Below are 5,972 nucleotides of genomic sequence, written 5' to 3'. Positions count from 1 at the left end.
AATCTGTGGTCTTGCTGGCCCAGCAGAGTTTCTTTTAAAACTCTTATTCCTCACCTAACTTGCATAACTGCACTTGAGCACTTGTTTACCAGTTGCAACAGTCTTATACCATTAACAGTGAAAATATTGCAGTTGGTTTTTTGCCTACAAAGCTAGTTATCATGATTTTGAATCTGCCTGCAGTCAGCTACAACTGTGAACTCTGGCACTGATTATTAGAAGAATGAACCCATGTTCTTAGGGTCTTTTTACCGCCTAATAGGAGATGATGAACACCAAGCGTGGAGGGGTTGCCAATACTTTGGATGATGCACAGAATCAGAATTGAAAATGGCCTTGGTAAACTGGTCTGAAATCAAGAAAATGGAATTAATTACAGATAAATGCGAAGTGCTGTTCTTAGGGGAAATCAACTGCAGAAATAAAATGGGGACTATCTGTGGCAGAGCACCTTTGGTGCCTGCCACTTTAAGGGGATTGAGCAGACTGTGGAACAGCTGGTAGGTGCAGTTAGGCTCAATTAGGTGGTCACATGACCACAAGAGGGCCACTGAATTGGATGAGAGCTGGGCAGCCAGGGTATGAGCCCAGACCCTAGGAGCTGAGCCAACAGTTAGGTCTTGGGAGCCAGAGGGACAGCATAACTCAGCCTGCAGACAGCAGCCCCCACAACGCCTGGAGATCAGGGTAGTGTCGCAGGGCGCTAAGGTGCCTGCTCCTCTAAGAGCAGAAACTGCCTAAGGAGAGAGCCCAAAGGGCCAGGCAGAAGCCCACAGGTGCAGGTTACCATGGCAACAGGCTAACGAGCAAATTAGCCTGCACCTGGTCAGCTGACCAGATGAGGCAGGGCCCTGGGCATATATAAACCCCAGGGCTGGGACTAGGGGTTTAGTTTTCTGGCAGCAGCCAAGGGGGAAGGAGCTCCCAGAGAAGAAGCTGACCAGGGAGGCTTGGCTGCCTGTTCTACTCTGGGTAGGATTAAGGGGCTCCAGGAGCTCATCAGAGACCCTGGCATATAAGGCACTTAGTGCTGGGAGAATTTTGATGTCTTCAAGGGACACAGCACACCCTGAACCGCTTGTATTATGCTATAGCCTTGGGGCTCAGATTTTAGTTGCTGTTTGACTGGTAGATTGGCCTGAGGCTACTGGGGAAGCAGGAGGCCTCATTGGGAGCCCATGACAGGTGGAGATGGTGAGGATCCCAGCACCAGAGAAGGGCGCAGCGATAAGCGCGTGAGCAGACCCTAGTGCCAGAGGCAGACTGCGGAGAGCCCAGTGCCAGTGTGGGGCACCAAGAGAGAGACAGGGCTATGGAGAGCCCAGTGAAGACTGAAGGCCAAGCTAAATTCAGGCCTTGGAGGGACAACGAATGAATGCCATCTGCGAGGCTTGGGACGTGGTAAAGGGGTGGTTTTGGAACCATAAGGCTGAGGGTGTCCCACGAGTCATCTGTTTTGAAGCAGGACGCCAAACAGGTCTAACAACCTACAGGGCTCAGTGGAGTCCAGCAAGACCATGTCCAGAACTCAAACTCGAGGGCAGCCTCCTGGTTTACTAAAACTACCAGCAAGTCATGGTGGGCAAGAAAGAGGGTGCCTGTTGGGCAGGACTGCCATGGTCAAAGAGCCGTAGGGGTATCACAGCCATCCCTGGGGACCCCATCCTGTGACAGGTAGGAACTTTGGGGATGGAGGAGGTTCCTGTTGGCCTTGGGTAAAACCTGAAATTGCACCTTGTTGAGGCTGGATGATGTGATGGGGCTGCATGGGGCAGGGCCATCTCCAGGAAATACCACACCTGTGCCTCCCAGTGAAAGGCAAGGATGGGGTGCTGGAAAGCCTTAGCCCCTGCTGCCTTGTGGTTACCCCATGGAGGGGAAAGGTTAGGGGAGCACACCTGACAGAAAAGCACAGGGCCCAGGACCAGTGAGCGGGGCCTAACGCAGGGTCCAGGCCCATAGAATGGGGCCTGAGACGAGGGCAAAGGCCCACTGAGTGGGGCCTGAGATCTAAGGGGCATACGGCCCAGGAACCTGCTGAGGGGTGGAGTTGGGGCCCCAGCAAAGGGGGCATGGTTGGATCAGTGTCAGGCTGCCCCCTGTTCCCCTCTACGAGCCAGATGGGGCCCCACTGCAACCCCCTCTGGGTGCTGGATCAGGACTACCAGTGAGAACCAGCCTGTGGAGAGACCAGGCACTGCACATCTGGACCACTGGACAACAAGGTTGAGCATCGTTGTGTTAGATCAGGGGATGTTCTAGAGTCTTCTTCATTGGACGATTTGAAGAAGAGGCTAAGTAAATGTCAGGGCAATCTTGGTAAATCTGATTCTGCCTACCCACAAGGGTTTAGACTACATGATCTCTTGTGATCCACTGAAGTTCATACTATAGTGCCTCTGCACCTGGTCTTGTCCAAATCAGCCTAGTTCAAGGCAGACACACCTTTACCATTGTGTTAAGATAACATATTTAGCCATCTTCCTTTAAGACTGTCAAGAAGCAAGGCTTTTTTTTCTGGTAATATCCTTTATTGAACCAAATATATACTTGGGAGAGATGCTAGACAAACTTTCAAGCACAAAATGCCTTTCTTTGTTCCTGAAAGCTTGTCTAACATCTCTTCCAACTATGCCATTGGTTCAATAAAGATATGACCAAAAAATCTTTACATCTTGCATTACCTTGGTTCTTGCCATCAGGGCTACAACCACAACCATGATCACTTTTGAAGAGGAGATTGCAGTGTCCCAAGACTTTTCATTTTAAACTAATACAGGAACTGTATCATAGTGATAATATGTATATGCCATATTATCAACCTTGTCTTTTCAGTAAAATCACCAGCATCTTCAACTGATCCAAATTTCCATTTAACAAGAAATGCTCTGGCTCCAAGATTTTGTAATGTGAGTGTATGTTTGTAATAGCAGGTGGGGCCAGGGCGCAGTCTGCAGAGCTGTGCTGACTGTTAATGTGGACTTCAACCCCCAGAAAGTCCCCAGGGGCTGGAGGACAAAGGAAAAAGGAAAAGGAAGCAGGGGGTGGCCAGAAGAGAGGCAGAGAGCTGCGAGAGGGCTGTGTTTGGTTGCTGGACACTGGGGATGCATAGTGGGACTGGAGATCTCACTGGCTTCATTAGCCAGGGCTGTGAACTGAAGGAGCTGGCCTCAGACTTGAGAACAAGTGCAGCCTGCTGTTTGAGCACTCTGGGGACTAAAAGCTGGTTTGGGGACACCTCCAGTAGTGTGTGCATGGGGGTGGGGAATTAAGGTACTGAGTGTATGTACCACAGTGTTAATGTCTATTTACCGTTTCCCTCCCTTTGGCATTGGCTCATGACCCTAACTCCTATGATGTTATATATAAAAGTGGGACTCCCCCACACACTTTGCTTCTTGTGCCAGTTTCTGTGGCTGCAGGGATGTCATAATATTTAAAAATGTAGAACTCTTGCAGTGTTTTAATGAAAAGTGGATCTTGATCTAGTTCCTACTTGTAAAGTATTTGCCTTTCATATTTTTGATTTTGCACACAACAGATTTTCTGGGTTTTTTTCCTGGAAATTACAGTATGATCCTCATTTTATTATGCGTTTGCCAAAGCAACATAATGTAGTAGCTCTGGTACAGCAACATGTATCTGAGAACCATCTCTCATTATAAGAGGAATGAGGTTCTGAAATAGCCTTCTAGTTGGCATAGGAGGTGCAAAAAATATAACAGTTTTTAAGATGGAGCTTGATAAATATAGAAATGAGACTGTATGATGTAGTTGTCTACCATAGCAAAGGACAGGACTCGAAGACCCAGAAGCTACTTCACATCGTATGCCTTACATTCCTAAACATTAGGCATATGCATGAATTTTGTGATATAAATAGGACTTAAATGCATTCAAAACCTTGTTGAACTTTATTTCAATCATGCAGTTGATCCAATAAAAATATCATCCCAGAAAATGCCCACCTCTTGCTTACGTACGTACTTAAATGCTATGTTGAAACAGTACCTAAATGAAGACACATCATTCAAATCCTGATTTTGTGGCAGCATCAGACTCTTTGTCTCGATTTATGATGAGCTTAGCCTTTTCACCAATTATTTTTTTGTTTTCAAAATTGTCTGTACCTAAATCTTTCTTGTGCACAGCTTTCCCACGTGTACTTTTTTGTCAGGCACAAAAGGTACAAACTGGGGGCTCATTTCAGATGACTACAGATCTTACATGGAGTCTCTACACTTTAAGGGTATGAAAGCATAATGTGATCTTTATGAGATCTGCCCATTATAAAATAGCAATTATAAAGCCTGTCATCGGCTGCACACCAGATTGTGTTCTAATGACACTGAACACAAGTGCTCTTCCTGGGTGTGCTGGGTTTGTCTCCCTGAAAGAAAGGCAGAGGTAAAAAGATTCAGAAATGGGCAATACTCCATGAGACTTTCACATGAGAGACTACAAAAAACTAGAATTGTTTAGCTTTGAAAGGAGTTGAAGTAAAAGGGATCACTGAAATATTTAAGGCTATGAAAAGTATGGTAAAAAAGTGACCAGCCCTCCAGTCTTGCATGGTCCACAATATGGAAATAAGTTTAGCTCTCAATTAACTGAAGAGTAAGGCACTTCACAACACACAAAAGGAAATATTTTTTCATAGATCGTATAATCAATCTTTGGAATTGCTGTTGTCAGAGGTCACAGACTGAAATAGAGGGCTTTGTCAAAGGTGGTGTCGTCTTATGGCTACGCAGGATTTTTTAAAAAGTATAGTTTGGTGCTCATTCTTCTAGGCCCTGTATAATACACTCAGGAGTATGGCACTGCACATGTGACTAGACGTGGTATGGGCACTGGGACTTGGAATAATCAAGAGGCCAGTGAGAGCAGATTTTAAAGAACAATTAGTTCAGATTTGGATGATAAATCCTCTCTCCCAGATTAGCTGCAGTAAGTATATCAACACTGCATATATTCCTAATTCCCAGGCTAATACGTATTAAACCTTCCGGCATTACCAGGGTGCATCCGAGCTCCTTCTCCATATCAAACCTTAGGTTTCTGAGCGCAGAAATGAATCTGCTGCCTTGAGCCTGTGTGTTTGGGTTACACAATTTCCAGATCACTGTGACACCCTGCAGAGGGGAACTGAGGGAAGTGACTCACTCGCCACCACGGCAGGATTCTAGGTTGGTTCCCTGTCCTCTTCCCCCCTCTAGCATTAGCTGCATGGACTGCAGATGCTACCCAGCTTTTGGTTTTCACCCTGGCAACGCAACGCCTGCAAAGACCGTGCTGCCCACTGCGGCAGGGCTGGCTTAGGGGGCAAGACGGCCAGTGCCACCTGCTGACCACAGCTGCACCGTGCAGCCGGGCTGCTTTGATTCCTGAGGGTTTCCTTGAGCAGTGACGATGCTGCCACCAAAGGACACCCGCCCCCCCTTCTCTCCCCACGGGTGCCTGCTGGGCAGGCAAACTGCGCTGGCTCCACCCGAAGCCTCGGTCCTCGCCTCAACTCTTTCCCCTCCGCCACTTCCGCCCACGCAGAGGAAGGGTGGTGGCCATCCTTTCCTTTCCTGCGAGCGTCAACCCCATAGAAATCAACGGGAGGCGGCCGCCATGTCAAGTAAGGGCACGGAGCCTCGCCCCTCCGGACCGAGCCACGGCAAGGGCACGCCCAGGGTGCGTCACGGCGCCATGGCTTCAGGCGCCTAGAAAGCAAAGCGGCGCGGCAGCCATACTTAGTGAGGGCACCGCCTTTCGGGTGACGACCTGCGCAGTGGGCCGCTGATTGGTGGAGCCGCTGTCACTGACCGCTTCCGGCTGGGTCAGGGGTAGGAGGCCAGAGGAGAGGCCCAGCGCCGGGCGGCGGTGAGCTCGGGGCGCGGCACGGGGGACTGGCCGGGGCTGGGGCCGGAGCCCCCTCCGCGCGCAGGGGCGGGGTCAGCCCTGGGGGACGTTGCGGGCGGCGG

General features: G+C 49.1%; 1 protein-coding gene across 1 annotated transcript in view; it reads left to right on the top strand.

Annotated features, from left to right (window-relative positions):
- The first annotated feature begins 5,804 nt into the window (after positions 1–5,804).
- The window catches only part of RNF20 (ring finger protein 20), a 23,323-nt gene continuing 23,155 nt past the window's right edge, over positions 5,805–5,972 (top strand). Inside the window, exon 1 of the mRNA XM_019555162.1 lies at positions 5,805–5,871. The gene's annotated coding sequence lies outside the window, so the exon portion shown is untranslated. The remainder of the gene's footprint in view (positions 5,872–5,972) is intronic.

Source organism: Crocodylus porosus, unplaced genomic scaffold (genome assembly GCF_001723895.1).
Source record: "Crocodylus porosus isolate Cpor-Errol unplaced genomic scaffold, CroPor_comp1, whole genome shotgun sequence".
NCBI classification, from domain to species: Eukaryota; Metazoa; Chordata; order Crocodylia; family Crocodylidae; genus Crocodylus; species Crocodylus porosus.
This window is presented reverse-complemented; position numbering and strand designations above follow the sequence as displayed.